Source organism: Gavialis gangeticus, unplaced genomic scaffold (genome assembly GCF_001723915.1).
Source record: "Gavialis gangeticus isolate Ggan-Ray unplaced genomic scaffold, GavGan_comp1, whole genome shotgun sequence".
NCBI classification, from domain to species: Eukaryota; Metazoa; Chordata; order Crocodylia; family Gavialidae; genus Gavialis; species Gavialis gangeticus.
The window spans coordinates 35,394,529-35,410,298 of NW_017729030.1; the positions used below are offsets into that span (position 1 = coordinate 35,394,529).

At 43.4% G+C, this 15,770-nt stretch overlaps 1 long non-coding RNA gene across 1 annotated transcript in view; it reads right to left on the minus strand.

Moving 5' to 3' along the window:
• LOC109300984 overlaps window positions 1–6,835 on the minus strand; it is a 27,120-nt gene extending 20,285 nt beyond the window's left edge. The window contains exons 1-2 of the long non-coding RNA XR_002098384.1: window positions 6,727–6,835; window positions 6,517–6,607 (exon numbers count right to left, since the gene is read on the minus strand). This is a non-coding gene — a long non-coding RNA (uncharacterized LOC109300984). The remainder of the gene's footprint in view (window positions 1–6,516; window positions 6,608–6,726) is intronic.
• Window positions 6,836–15,770: the final 8,935 nt, after the last annotated feature.

A 15,770-nucleotide genomic window follows, 5' to 3' on the forward strand; every position in this document is an offset into this window, starting at 1 on the left:
TCAATCTACAGGAGAGGAAATTTAGGTTTGTGACTAGGAGGAACTTTCTGACTATACGAGTTGTCAAGGATTGGAACAGGGTACCTAGAGAAAGTGTGGAATCTGCATTCTTGAAAGTTTTCAAGAGCCCACTGGAAAAAATGCTTGGCTGGGGGTGTTAGTCAGGGAAGATCCTGACTTGAGAAGGAGGCTGGACTAGATTACTTTGTGAGCTCTCTTACTTTCCTATGACAGTGGAGAGAGTAGATTAGTATCTTATAAGATGGACAGGACTTGTAAGAGAGGGCAGGAGAGTGCTCGGTGTCATACATGTTAGCTTCATCCTTCTGGAATGAAAATCAGAGACCTTCACATTGTTAATAACAATCCCTCAGGCTTTATTTTCCTCTCTGCAAACACAAGTACACATGCCTTCCTGTTAAGGTTTCTGGGTAATGTCTTTCAACAGACCTTTCCTGCAAGAAAAAAGTACTATAATGAAGATTCTTTATACATTTTGGGGATATATTACAGTCACACTAGGAAACAGTTTCAAGGACCATTAAAGAAGCCTGCTCTCTACTCCATAACTATATAATGATAAATACACAAAAACATTGGTAGCAAGGATTCATTTCCTCCATGACAAGAGGAAGTCCATATCCCTGGGCTACTATATCAGAATGCTTTTTGCTTTTTCTCCTTCCACCCCATGATTCTTTTGCTCTTGTCTGCCTAGTCGTTTAGCTTCAGCAGGTGGAAATGGACCTAGACCCTACACCTCCTATATTAAAGGGTAAATGCTTTGTCCACTAGGCCCGTGATTCTTTTTTCACCAGCAGGCCAAAACTTAAAATCAAAAATGAGCTGAATGGCATTTCTAGAGCTCCACACACACAGTGAGCTTTCACTAGTTGTTTGTGTGGACTGTGGCCGGAGCCACTGATTCCACATGGTTCCAGAGCCCAGGGGGTAAATGCTACGGCCACTCATCACTTCCTTCCCCCTTACTATCAGATTCCAATGGGCACCTCTGATCAGTTTTATTTCAATGAATATGTAATAGAAAATATTTAAATATTCAAAAGTATATTGTTGTATATCGTATAAAAAGGCATGGGAGATGAGCAAGGTCCTAGAGGACTGGAAAAGGACCAATATAGTGCCCCTCTTTAAAAAAGACAAAAAGAGGGCATGGGGAATTATGGACTGATTAAGCTCACTTCTTTACCTGGGTAATTACTGGAGCATTTCTTTAGGAGGTTTGCAAGTGTCTGGAGCATGAAAAGCTGATCACAAGCACCCAGTATGGATTTACTAAAAATGAATTGTGTCAAATAAACTTGATCTTCTTTTACAAAGTAAATACTTGGGTGGATGAAGGGAATGCTATGGGTATAGTGTATCTGGACTTCAGCAAAACTTTTGACAAGGTCCCACATGACCTTCTCATAAACAAATTGGAGAAATTCAGGCTGGACAAATCTACTTCGAGGTGGATAGACAACTGTCTCAATATCCACAAAGAAAGGGTAATGATAAATTGATCCATATCAGAATGGCAGGAAGTTTCAAGTGGAGTCCATAAACTTCTGTTTTGGGATCAGTGCTGTTCAGCATTTTATTAATGATTTGGATGCTGAAACTGAAAAATTTTAAAGCGATTTTGCAAACGACACAAAACCAGGAAGACTTGCGAATAGGTTGCTGGACAGAAGCATGATTCAGAAGGTTTTTGACAGATTGGGCAGCAAAGCTTGGGCTAATAGAATGAAGCTCAGTGTTGACAAATGCAAGGTACTACACCTTGGGAAAAATAATATAAATATACAAATACAAATACAAAGTGGTTGACACCTGGCTGAATGGTAACATTGAATGGAGGCTTAGTAGATCACAGACTCAGTATGAGTCTGCAGTGTGATGCAGCTGCGTCAAAAGTGAATGCAGTTTTGGGTACAGAAATATGGAAGTACTAGGTATAATTGTAGAATAGAAGTTTTATGTGCAAGACATAGGAGGTGATAGTGCCCCTCTACTTAGCACTGGTTAGGCCTCATCTAGAGTACTAAGTACAGTTTGCAGCTTCACATTTTAACAAGAGAAGTAAAGAAACTTCAGAAATGGGAAACAAGATAAAGGGCTTGAAAGGCAGGTCACATGCAGAGCAGCTGAAGGAAATGTTCAGCTTACAGAAAAGAAACTTAAGATGAGACATGATAGCAGTCTTCAAGTACCTGAAGGGCTGCTAGAAGGAAGAGGGAGAACACTTTTCCACTCTTGCTATAGAGAGTAGGACATAAAGTTGCAGCAAAGTAGGCTGCATTGCAGATACCTTAGAGCACTTTGTGAGTTTAGCTCCCTTCAGGCAAGAGAGAAAGAGAGAGAGAGAATTTAGTCTCTTTGAGGCCAAAGGGCCTAGAAGGAGGTCCAGAGCCCAGACTGTGGGGCTTAAAGCTGCAGCCACACAGCTGCTGTTGAGAAGCCAAGGCCAGAATAAGTGGTCCTATGGCTAAAGCTGGCCACCAAAGTAAGTAGGATCAGACCAAGAGGGTTGGAGTATACACAGATTCACATAGTGGAGCCAGGTGACCTAAAGGAAAAAACCACTCTAAGGCTGGGACACCTCCCATATAATTGGCTATTCCATCAAGACATGGCAGGAAAGACACAGGACGGCAGTTCAGAAAAGTTCAGGTGGGGGCAGGCTAGCTGGCTTCTGGGTGTTGCTCCTGCCCAGGAAGGCTAGTTCTGTCACAACAGGCATTGGTCAGGGATGATCTAGTTGTATCTATGCCTATTTATTCCCCATGCTTCTACTGTTTGCTGGTTGCTACATGAGGGTAGGAGATACTTTTTCCCCCTCCTGCTACTACATGTGTTAAGATTTTTTTAAGCCCCTCTGCAGAAGCATTGGGTGCTGGGTGCAGCCAAGGCTTGGGATTTTCCCTGGGGTGTGCCAGTAATCCTGTTGGGACTTAAATCCAGAGGTTCCTAGATAAAGATTCTTGTTCCTCTTCTTGGGGTCAGGCTGATCACCGTACTTAGGGTTAGGAAGGAATTTTACCGTATGGTCATATTGGTATAGATTTTTTACCTTCCTCTGTAGCGGGTTTTTGCCTTTCTCTGTAGTGAGGGGCATGGTCCTCTTCTTTGGGTCTCTTAGATTTCAAAGATTTCATAGATTTCATAGACATTTGGGCTGGAAGGGACCCCAGAGGATCATCAAGTCCAGGCCCCTGCCCCAGGGTCAGAAAGTCAGCAGGGATCATAGGATCCCAGCAAAATAAGCATCCAAACGTGTCTTGAAGGTGTTCAAAGTGTGTGCTCGAACCGCCTCCGGTGGCAGTCTGTTCCAAACCTTGGGGGCTCGGACAGTGAAGAAGTTCTTTCTTATGTCCAGCCTGAATCAGTCACAGTGGAGTTTGTGACTGTTCGGTCTTGTTATCCCTTGGGGCGCTCTGGTGAACAGACGTTCCCCCAGATCCTGATGAGCACCCCTGATAAACTTATAGGTGTCCATCAGATCATCCCTGAGCCTGCGCTTTTCCAGGCTGAATACCCCCGTTGCTCTCAGCCTGTCATCATAAGGTCTGTTTTCCTGACCTCTGATCGTGCAGATGGCTCTCCTCTGCACCCTCTCGAGCTTCTCCACATCCTTTTTGAATTGTGGAGCCCAAAACTGGATGCAGTACTCTAGCTGTGGCCTCACCAAGGTCGAGTACAGCAGGAGAATGACATCCCCGGATCTGCCTGAGAAGCCTCTATGGATGCAAGTCAGCGTTTTGCTCGCTTTACTAGCCACAGCATCACACTGAAGGCTCATGTTCATCTTGTGGTCAACCATGACCCCCAAGTCCCTTTCATCTGTAGTGCTAACCAGCATAGCATATTTTAGCATATTTTAACAGCCATAGCAGCAGCAGCAATTCTTTAACTGTGTTATGTCTTGTGTTGTGTCAGGATTGACTGCATAGTTTTGCTAAGAGGTTAGATAATGAATTTGTCTGGGATTTTATGGCTGGTGGTGGATTATCCCGACTTGGGTAAGTGGTTGGACAGGATGGCCTCTGGAGTTCCCTTCCACATCTACGTCTCTATAATTCTATGACTAACTCAGGACTCCCAGTCTAACATGAATGCCATAACCACTAGGCCATGTAGACATGCTCACTTTCTCTGACTAAATGAATATTTAATTATTCGACATAAAAACTAACAGAACCTTCCCACAATAGCTTGTAACCTAGTAATTAGGACCTCATTAGAAAATGAAAAATGCAGGTTCAGTTATCCTAAAGTACAGGAGGAAATTGATCTCTTATTTTCTACATTTTCATTAAGTTCAGAACCGTTAAAGAAATGGGGAACCCCATTAACCATACTTTGTTCAGAAGCTAATCTATAAATTATGTTCTAAGAGTGCTTATCATATGAAAAATCTCATGAAATACAGGCAGAAAATGACCTATATTATAGAGTTTAGGTTTGCTTAGCTGTTCAGATATATTCAGACTAAAGTACTTCTGTGTACCTGTTGAAAATGAATGTTAAAAATGTGCCTCCAGGGGAAGTAGCAAAGATTTTGAAGATGTAGGTTTGGGACATAAGCACCTAAAAGGAAGGTAGGCAGGACACAGGCATCTTTTTTGTAGCTTTAGCACTGAGTATATTCATCTTTTCACAATGCCAGTGAGAATAGTGAGAATTCAGCAGCTCTCAGGAAGAACTCAAGGAATTACAGGAATTTAAGAGGAAGAAAAACCTAAATTATGTGCTAATGAGACACTGAGAACCTCTCTAGATGTACAGGTAAAGGTGTGATGGGATTTGATGTGATGCACAATCCATTCAATTTTGCTTCCTGCTATGCCATATATTCATGGCAGGAATGTGTGGCACATCAGATCCCATCACTCCCTTTTGCTAGTGCTGGAGGAACCTGAAATCATAGTCCTGGGCTCCCTTTCCCCAGCAAGTAGCAAGCTCCCACAGCTGGGACCCCCATCAGCTGATGTGGGTTGACTACCACCTGATTCATCAGCTGGAGACTCACAGGCTCGGGGGCATATGTGAGTCCCCTGTCTGGCAGCCAGTCAGCTAACAGGGTTCACAGCCACATGAGCCCATAGTCACTTGTTCAATTAATGCTGTGACAGAAAGGAGACACAAAGTTATTCCACATATTTTGTAGAATAATTTTGTGGCTTATTCCTCCTTTTTCATGCCATTAATTGATTAAACATGTAGCTGGGTAACAAATTATGACATGATTAACTGGTTAATCACATCATAAGTGTAACGTGGCAGGGGCTTGATATAGCTAAGTACAATTGCAGCAGGATTGGGCTTTCATTCTATGAATCAGATGCACAATGTAGCAAATGAGAAGCTACAGAAGGAACAGGCAAAACACAAACAGCACAAGCACAATTGAGGATGACAAGTGGCTTAATGTGACTTTTTAGTATTTCTTTTTATGTATTACTCAGAAGAGTTTGCTGTCAGACCATTTATTTCAAATGTAAATAACAAGTACATTCAAATAAATATCATATCCTAAGGAAGTAAATTTGCTTTTAAATAGAGGTTAGCCAGAGATATCCACTGTTTGTGTGAAAAAATATTACTAGAAAGGAACTTCCACATATCAGTTAATGTTTACTAATGCTCTAAACATCTGAAAATATTATTTTTCCTGTTTGGAAAAAGAAGTATTCTTCCACTGAATTGATGCTATAATTATAACTTAACACATGCAAAATCCAGGAATGATTCTTTCGAAAAAAACCTGTTTCCAGAAAAAATAACTTTTGTAATAAAGACTCTTGTTTGAAAGCACCCACTGTTTCAGGACTAAACTTTTCCATCAGTTCCATAACACTGGTTACAGATAACCAGCTTCAAAGCACTGATATAGAATTGTTGACTTCTCTGATGTTTCTGTGGTCCAGATCAGCACAACAATGTTGTAAAACATTTCAAACAAGTCTTCAGAAGACGGGGTGTTTCTACTGAAACAGGATATGAATAGCTTCAAAATCATTTTTATTTTTCCTTACTCAGATTGCAAAAAAATCTGAACAGGTCAAAGCCCTGAATGAATGTAACAGTCCATTTGGATGCTAAATATGCTTAAGTCAATAGCACATAAAGGAGCAATGTGGCTAGCATCAGATTCAGCTGGCTTTGACTTCTAAGCCTGAATAACTAGGTATTTATTTACAGGTGGGTCAAATAAGGGCAACCTTCAGCAAAAGTCCAGAAAGGAACCTTAAAATCACAGTGCCATCCCTTGTACTGGTAATAGTATGACTCCAAATGTATTTATACAGGGTGCCTACAGCCATTAACTGTACTCGGTCTATGTTCACACAGATTATTTTAAGTTGCCTAAACATCAATCATCAACTGGCATTCGACAATCCTACAAACCATGCAAGGAACCCATGTAAATAATTTGGAGTTTGGGAGGGGCAGGTGGGAATAGGAGAGTTAAGCACCAGAACATAGGCAGTCTTTCCTGGGAGCAGTTACCTGAAGTACAGATGTACCCCCAACTGGTTTCCCAGGGAGCTGGTTTCCCAGGGATCCCAATGTGGTCTGCTGTCAGAACTGGATTCAGAAGCTATTGATAAAGTCAGACAAGTTGGGGTCAGAAGGTAAAGCCAGAGACAAGGTAACTCAAGAGTTAACCAGGATCAGAAGACAGAATCAAAGGTCAAATCAGAATCACAAGCAGAGCACCAGAATCACGAAATGCCTGGAGTCTTATTAGAGTCTGAAGCTGAAGTTAGAACAGAGTCAAACCAGAAGATCAGCAAGGAAGCACATAGAGAGTCTGCAACAAGAACTGTTGCTTTTGCCCAGATAAAGAGAGTGTGGGTGGGTCTGGCTTTTTAAGGTTCAAGTTGGTGGGGCCTGCTACCTGTGGCTTGCCTGCTCTGATTGCCTCCCTCAGTCCAGCTGGGACCAGGACACTGCTCTGGGATTGCTGCAGGTGATGCTTGTTCTGGACATGACTTGCCCTGATCTGTTGATTGGGACTGGCCGAGTCTAGATTCTGGCCTGGCCTCATTACAGGGTGGGGTGGGGTGGGGGAGAGGTTAGCAGGTCCAAATGGGGGGGTTGGCAGGGCTGGGAAGGCTGGTGGGTCCATGGGGGTTGTGGCAGAGCACCTTTGGTGCCTGCCACTTTAAGGGCTGAAAGCAGTTGGCAGATGTAGGCCAGCCCTGATGTGGCAGTTGCAGGACCTCAGAAGAGCCCTGTGATTAGAGTAGAGAACTGAGCGGCCTGCATTTTAGCTCAGGCCTTCAGGGCTAAGACAGCAGTTTGCTGGCAGGTAAGGGCAGGAGCTATGGGTATGACAGGAGGCTCCTGGTCCTGGGTATGACCAAAAACTGCACCCTGCTGGGGAAGGATGGCTTGGTGAGACTGCCTGTGGTGGGCAGTGCTCCAGAAATGCCAGGCCAGTTTCCTCCCCAGTGAAAGGCAGGTAGGGGTGCCTTATAACCCCAGCCCACACATCCTGGTGGGTCACCCAGATCTAAAGACAGGCATAGGGGCCAGGTACCTCTGCAGACACCTGAGCCCTGTGGGATGTAAGACCCCAGAGGCCCCAGTGAGGGGGAGCAGAGAGATAGAGTGGCCCAAGTGAGTGTGGGGGCGGAAGTCTGTATGGTAGCCCCCAGAGAGAAGAGTGCACCGTTGCAGCCTGAAGGACTGTGTGTTGGGGTATAGAGTAGGGTTGCAAGGGAGACCTGAAAGGCTGCACCGGGGATGTACTGAGTAGGACTGTAGAGGCAGCCTGAAGGGCACCACATGGGCCAACCCCCATAAGAATATGAACTTGTAAAGTTGCTTGGAGAGGGATTAGGGGCAGAGTCAGCCCAGTGAGAGGCACAAAGCCAGTGCCACATAGAGTAAGGTTGCTCAAATGACCCAAAGGGCTGTGTGTGGACTGGCCAGATAAGCCTGATGGCCCAAAGAGGCTGCTCATGGAGCAGGGTGGGTTGAAAGTGGCCCAGTGAGGGGAAGTGTAAAAGAGGCCCTGTGAGAAGGGGCATATGAAAGAGGCCCTGTGAGAAAGGGTGGTATGAAAGAGACCCTGTGAAAGGCAGAGTATGTGAGATGAATATTAGGGGCCCTACAAGGGGTAGAGTTTGACCCAGCCACGTGGCAAAGCTGTTACCAACTTATGATGCCATCTGAGACGCATGGGACATGGTAAGAGAAAGTTAGAGCCATGTGTAATGCCCTTAGCATCAGGATACTAAATGGGCAGCCTCCCACACCTTACATTCATTTTATTAACCAGAAAGTCATGGCAGGCCCTAGACAGAGGGGCAGGCTGCTGTTAAGATCTGGTCCTGACTTAGCCCCCTGTCACAGGAGGGTTGGTGGGTCTTTGGGGAAAGGGGTCTGGGGCTAAAGATATCCCCATCAGTGTCGAAAAGCTCAGCCCCAGAACTGGGAGGAGTGGCTGGGTTTTCCCAGCCCCAGAGATGCACCGCAAACATGTGCAGGTGTTCATGAGATTAGTGTCAGGATATCACAGGATATGGACGTGGGGCCCTGTGTCCTGATGACATCCACTTGCCTTACTTGTACCAGGGCGGGTGTCAGTCAGCAAAACTCAGTCCGACTTCTTCTCCACTATCCTTTCTGCCACAACTTTGATGATTTGATTAAATTTGGGAGGACGGTGGTTTCCTGACCCAAAGCCGACTGCTACTTATTCAGATGGAAGGTATGGCCAGATACAAAAAAAAGGAAAAAGAAAACTAAAGAAAACTCAAAAATCCTGACCGTGTCCTCTCATTCTCCTTCTCTCTTTCCCTCTGCCCACAGTTCAGGATCTCAGGGGCTCCTCTCCTTCCCTGTTCACCTTCTGGGGCTCTCAGTTGTGACTCCAGCAATCAAGCAATTTTTTTTTCATCTGCTCCCCACTAATTGCTGTTCCACTGACTTAACTGAGCACCAGCCTCAATCAATTAACATGGAGCTGGGGTTTCCTCTCTCTGACTCTCTCTTTTTTTTTTTCTCTGAGCTCCTCCAAGCTTTGAAGACCCAATAGGTCTGTTGCCCCATTCCCGGGGACTTCAGTCCTGCCCAGCAGGTGTGGTTTCCTCTCACTACCAACCCCTCTTCCTCTCTTTTACTTCTTTTCTTGTTGCTGGCTCCCAGCAGCGTAATTAAACTAATTTGGTTCACCCAAGGAGCTGATAAGGCTCCGCTGGAGTGGATTGGGAGAACCCTCTGGAGCCAGGCCAGGTTGCAATGGCTGAATAGATCTCTTCAGTTGGGGCCCTCCTCAAAGCAGGTACCCCTGACCTTTCCACAATTAAGTTAACTGTTTCTTAGACTGGGTTAACCCAATCTCAGTCTAAGTTAGTGCACCTCATTAGATGAAATAACTTCATAGTTTCATAGTTTCATAGATTGAGGGTCGGAAGGGACCTAGTAGATCTTCTAGCCCGACCCCCCGCCAGGGCGGGAGAACAACAAAACCCCAAAACTTAGATCAGGTGAGCCATTTTGGGGAGGTTTAAGACTTCTAAATGACTACATGATTGGGCATTTAGACTGACCTAATGTCTGTATGTACCCTCAGTGAATGAAAGCTGGCAACAAAACACACTGAACCAAATGCATGGTTTAAGACTGATCTAGATATAGGACTGATATTGTTCATTTATTAAATTACTACAGGTTTGGGAAACCATTTCCAGAGATTCACAGTGTGGCTGATATGAATGATTTGGTCAGAGGCAGAGATATATCCCTCAGATTGATTTCCATTGCCTTGCCCATCCCAGAGATTGATAGGCAAAGAATACTAATTACACAGCCATATATATGCACACACATCACACATAATCATTCCTATCTAGCAGTAGCTATCAGTTTTAGCATTTTTTCTCAGATACCATTAAGTGGTCCATGTGTGCAAAATATTTTTCAAGTTGACTTGTTTCTCAACAGACATAACCACGCCTATGCTTCCTGACATAAATACATATGTTTTCTCAGCTATGCAGTGTTCTAAAAGAATACAAATAAGGCAATGTCCTTGCAGTGTGCAGTTTCTTCACTCTACACTTTAATTATGCAGGGTTCATGTTTCCCTCTTCTATCCAGTAAATCATGTTCTTTATTCATAAATTAGTGGCACCAATTAATAGTATTAAATTACACCTCATTGTTTGTAACAAAAATTCCCTGCAAAATGCTCATATGCAGTAATATAATTAGTATTAGTATTCAAACCTTGGCACAGGCTACAACCTCCAGCAGGTCTTACGTATCAGCATTACCTTATACTTGGTAGGAGCCATCAGTGAGACACAAGATGTCTCTGTCCAGTTTTTTGAAGCCTGATTTCAGAAGAGATAAGTCATCAGTTCAGGTACTTCGTTTGTAAATTGAAAAAATTTAACAAGCAGATTTGAATATTTCTATTTATGTTTTTACAAACAAAAATAAGAAAGACATTTCATAAAAGCTAATCTACAAGGAATTTAGTGGTGTATTGCCTTCTGCATGTAATGGGTCTATAGAATGGTTGGTATACAGTAAAACTAACATGCTATATAGTTTTATAACCTATACAGAATATAACCCATTAATAAGAAATGATTAATAATTCTCTTATTGTTTAGGGTCACCTTCTGATAGTGCTTCTGTTATAAACAAAGAGGGGAAAAGTAGATGAGGAGCTGATTGTTTTAGTGGATACATAATTGTTCATTAATTAACATTCTGCCCTGAGTCCTGGCAGATTTTTTCTTCTCTCTATTCCTACACAGTAACACTATTTTCCATTTCTTGTGCCCATTCCTGTTGTTTTCTCAGCTCATCATTTTTGTATCTAATCACCTTTCAGGATATAGTACAATAATCTGTATGTTTATGAATATGCTATGTACAGCTATCAGTTCTCTGCAGCAGTGTACAACGTTATGGGAAATAATATTGTGAAAATGATACAACAAAGCCAGGGCATGTCCTGGAGATTTCACTCCCCTGGAGCCATATCACATCTAAATCAGTGTACAGATTTTCAATAAATGGCACAGTTGGCTTGGTTTGATTTTGTTTAGCTGGTCTTTAGTTGTAATAGGAATCCAGAACATATATTTGATTCCCTTTCACCCAAAAATAAACTGTTGCTGAACATAACAGTAAGATTTCCACTGATATCCTATGTAACAGTAGAAGTACATTTCTGATATTGTCTTGAGCTAACATCTCTATCAAGAGAGATACTGGAACTTTCTTTAACTTAACTGACCAAAGCCCCTTATTACTTTCAATAGTATATATTTCCTAAATTCTGAAATACTTTCTAGAGTTGCAATTTAAAAGTCTTGTTCTACTTTTAAAATACTGTAAAAATGGCACTTTCATCCTCCCTAGAGCTATTGCTTGTGTGTAATAAATCATAACTATATACTTCTTACATGCTAAAGTATCACAGAGTCAATACATGTGTGGAAAATAGGATGGATTCTTATGCATATTGTGCATTCTTAATAACATTGTCTCCTAGATTCTCACTAGTTACACTTGTGCAGATGCAGGGAAGTCAGTGACAATGCACAGATACTCAAGAACATAGTTTGGCTTTATTACTGGGGAAGACTTGCAAGAAATAAAGTTACGTAGCTCAACTATCAGGCCTTGGGATGAGCCTGTTGTCCCAAGCAGGACTGAAAAACAAACGTGGAACCTCATGGTATTATTTTTAGAAACTCAATTTCCAGGCCTACTCTGTTTAAAGTGCTGTTACTGCTGAACAAGTTATCAATGTCTACATTAACTTTAATGAAAGTTTGGTGATTTTTTTCCCCAGCTGTAACACTAAATACTAAAGTAAATATATGATTAACTTGTTGCTAACTCTAAATAATTTCATGAAACATTACATGTCTAAAAGGTGAAAACCATGATATGTATCTATCTGGATAGATAGATATGTGTGTATGTATTAAATAATGTCATTTTTGCTTTTAAATGATTAAAAGTTGGTTGATAGCTGCTACTAGACTCAGTCTGGGCACTGTAATAGTTTATAATGAAAGGACTACAAAAGAAAACTGATATTGTAGCTTCTATAGACTCTAGTCACAGTAAAGATTCAAGAAATATAATGAAACTCTTCAATACTGAAAACCTGGGAAAGTTGTCTTTATGAGCTGTCTTCAAAGTCACAGCAAGGACACCACTATTTTAGGGTCCATTTTAAAGCAAAAGGCCCTGCATTTTCACCAGGACTTGAATCTTGATACCCCATTTGTTGCTAGTGAATGATAGTTTAAAAATTTCAAAAAGACATGTGGCATGGCATGAGACATCATGTCAGGTTCTAATGAGTTCATTGTCGTTTTCCAGCAAAAGGTTCTCCATTTAATGGCAAAAGAAAAATGATAGAAAAGTAAATTAAGGATACAGAGGAAACTGGTTTATTTTAGAGATTTCTTCCCTAAAATAATCTGGCCCCATATTCTGTATGTAATGCACCCATTTTGAGAACAGAAACAGTTTTTAACATACTTGGAGCCTACATGCTGCAATTAATGTTTGTTCTTAAAATATCAGTGTTTCAAGCATCCTACCATATACTTTACTGAAAAAAATCCTAAACTATTAAAAACCTCTCTCTTCAAAATTTATTCTCAAATATTTTCCTTGTGTTTAAAATTCATGCAGAATCTAACAGCTTCCTGATAACAGCTCTAGATTTGATGATAGTTCCAGACTGCTCCTACATAGTGAATTTTTAATGACCAAAGGTAAACTAAAATATGAATTCCTCCAACAAATACTACCTCATACTATCAGGTATGGATCAAAGAATCTTGGCTTTACTGAAGCAAACTTTTACAAGCAAGCTTGTAAAAGAAGAATAATTCCATCTTCCTAGATAGCATTGTTAAATCAATAAGTATATATGATGGACTTTACTGCTTGCTGGTTCAAAAAACTAGATACCCAGTTAGAGTAGAGACAGTTATAAATCCAGAGTGCTTCAAATGTGTCTTTGAGGTGGCATGAACTTCAAAATGTTCTCTGTACTGATATTATTTTGGGTTAGCCGTAAATGATTCAGAAGGCAGTTGTCCTAACACAACAAGCAAGGAATAACAATAATTTTAGATTCTGAAAAAAACATTTTCAATAGTAATCTAAAGAAAATTAAGTTGTTACCCCCAGGGATGCATGACATTTAGATCCTCACTTGAAGTAGATTATGATATAAGTTAGATACAATACAAAAAGTAATGATGCACAGAAGAGAGTGATTGTGGCAGGCTGCATAGAGTTCCTGCCAGCTTAAGGAGAGAAGCAGCTGGCATATCAGCCTGCAGGCAGGGCCAGAACTGAATACAGGGTCATCTGACCCAGGGAGCCTGCAAGTGGTGTCCAGGGCTGATTGGCAGGAGTCATCTGACCCAGGAGGAGCACTGGGCTTAAGGTGAACATAAATCCAGGCCCTGAGCAAAGCTGGCAGTAAGATCTTGGAGCTTTCTGAGAGTACACCACCTCAGCAGGATGGCTGCAGCTCCAGGGGTGCCTATACATGAGCAGGAAGGCTGCTCTGAAGCACTGTAATTCCAGAGCAGACTCAATTAACCTAGTCTGCTGGAGCAAGGCAATTACCATGCCCCAGCAGCCTCCCACATTTCATGTATCAATGTCCCCACACTTCAACAAGGAGACAGGTGGGTTTCATCTAAAGTTCATTTGATGAACTTTAAATAAAGCGCCCCTGCTGCCATTTTGAAGTTCAGGAGCAGTGTTACATGAGATACTCCAGGCACTTTAAGTACAGTGGCTATCACAGTCTCTCTAATTAAAGCACTACCCCCTTGCCCAACAACTCTTGGAGCACCTGTATAAATGTCCCAGAAGGTCAGCATGGAGGGTAACACCTAGAGCAGTTTGGTGGTTTGGGAAGGAACTATAGGGGTGGAGGAGGTCCTTAGGAACCCAGAGAAGAGTCCAGGTCCCAGAGAAAAGGGCCAAGTGTATGCAACCTATTGAGGGGTCTGCGTAAGCCTAGAGAGAGGCCAAGCATGTGGGGCCTGATGAGGAGTCTGAAGCCTAAAAAGGGGCCATGTGCATGGGATCTAATGAGGAGACCAGAGCCTACTGAGGGGCTGAATATGGGAGTCCACAGAGACCAGGGGCAGAGAGAGCCAGGGCCAGAGGTGAGACTGAGCTGGGGCCAGGGTGCCAGAGGTCTGTAGCCCAAGAGGAACAAGGAATGGGGCTGGAAGTCCATGGCCCAGGAGGAACAAGTAACATCAGAATCACCAGGGCAGGATAACCCAAAGGAGGATCCTAGGTATGAATGAGAACTGCACCTTACTGAGGTTTGTGATCAGAGTGGTGGGGCTTCTTGTGGTGGGTCTCCCCTCGAAAGTTCTATTGGTGGCAAACCCCAGGGCAGGGTGAGTATGGGGTGCCTGAAAATCCCAGCTCCCACTGCCTTGTGGGTCAGTCTTTAGCAGAGGAAAGCTAGGGGAGCTTACCCTAAGAAAAAAGCACTAAAAGGAGGTTTCTAGTGGTCCTAGGGCCCAAGAGGGGGCTGTGTAGACGGTCCACAGCCAGGGTGGTTGTCAGCAAGGCAGAAGAGCCCATTGACCTAGGGACCCAGTGAGGAGTGAATTGGAGCCAGGAAGGCCTGAGAGATCTTGGGCCTGTAGATGGGAGTTTGTTAGTAGACCAATCAGACCCACAGATGAGTAAGGACTGGCAGCCAAAGATTGATCCAGGGAATCTCAACTGGCCCATGTGGGGCCAGGGCCCAAGAGGGGTCAAAAGGTCCAGGAGGGACCATTGCAGAGACTGCCAGAGCCTTGGGATCCTGGAGATCTCAACTGGCCCAAGGCAGGGCCAGGGCCTTGGAATAGATAGGCCAGAGGTTCATGTGTGGCTACAGCCTGAGAAGAATGGAATCAAGGAGACTGTAGTCCAGCATGATGATGGCTGAGATGGTACCATCCAAGTTGGGGAGGGTCCGAAGGGAAAAGGGAAGATAGGAACCCTAAGACAGACAGTGGGGCCAGCAAGAAGTACAGGAGTCCTGAGGCTGAGTGTGGGGCCCAGTAGGGAGAGCAGAAGCCTAGATACAGTAGGACCTGTAGGATCCAGAAGCCCAGCAAGTGACTTGGGAAAGAGTGGAACCAGAAGGGTTCAGAGGCCTAGCAAGTGACCAGGAAAATAGTGGGACTGGATGGGTTCAGAGGCCCAGTGAGGGGCTGGGAACAGGGCAAGACCAGCAGCTCAGTCAGAGGGCAGTGAAGAGTGAGACCAAGGGATCTGAGAACCCAGGGAAGGGAATGAGTGAGAAACTATACAGCTCACACAGGGGCTGAAGGAGAGACTGAGGGTGCTGGCAGCCCACAAAAAGGTTGAATGCGAGACCAAGGGGTCTGAGGGCCCAGGGAGGGCTGTGTGTGTAATAAGAGAGCACCAATGAGGATGACAACTGAGAGGCTTGGGGCAATATGTAGGGGTGGAACAGAGCCATGCAAATAGTCCATAAGGCTTGGACCACAGACAGCTGGTAGTTATTCAGTTGAGACCCAGGCAGCCTCCCATATTTTAATGACAATTAACACCAAAGCATGGCAGGAAAGGAGAGCAGACTGCCATGTTTTACAAAGAGCAAGGTAAAAGTATTTGTTTTCATCCCCAGGGGCTTTAAGGCCACCCCTGGAGATGGTCCCCTTGTGACAATGATAAGAGTAAGTTAAGGGTTATAAATAGAGGAACTCATTTGT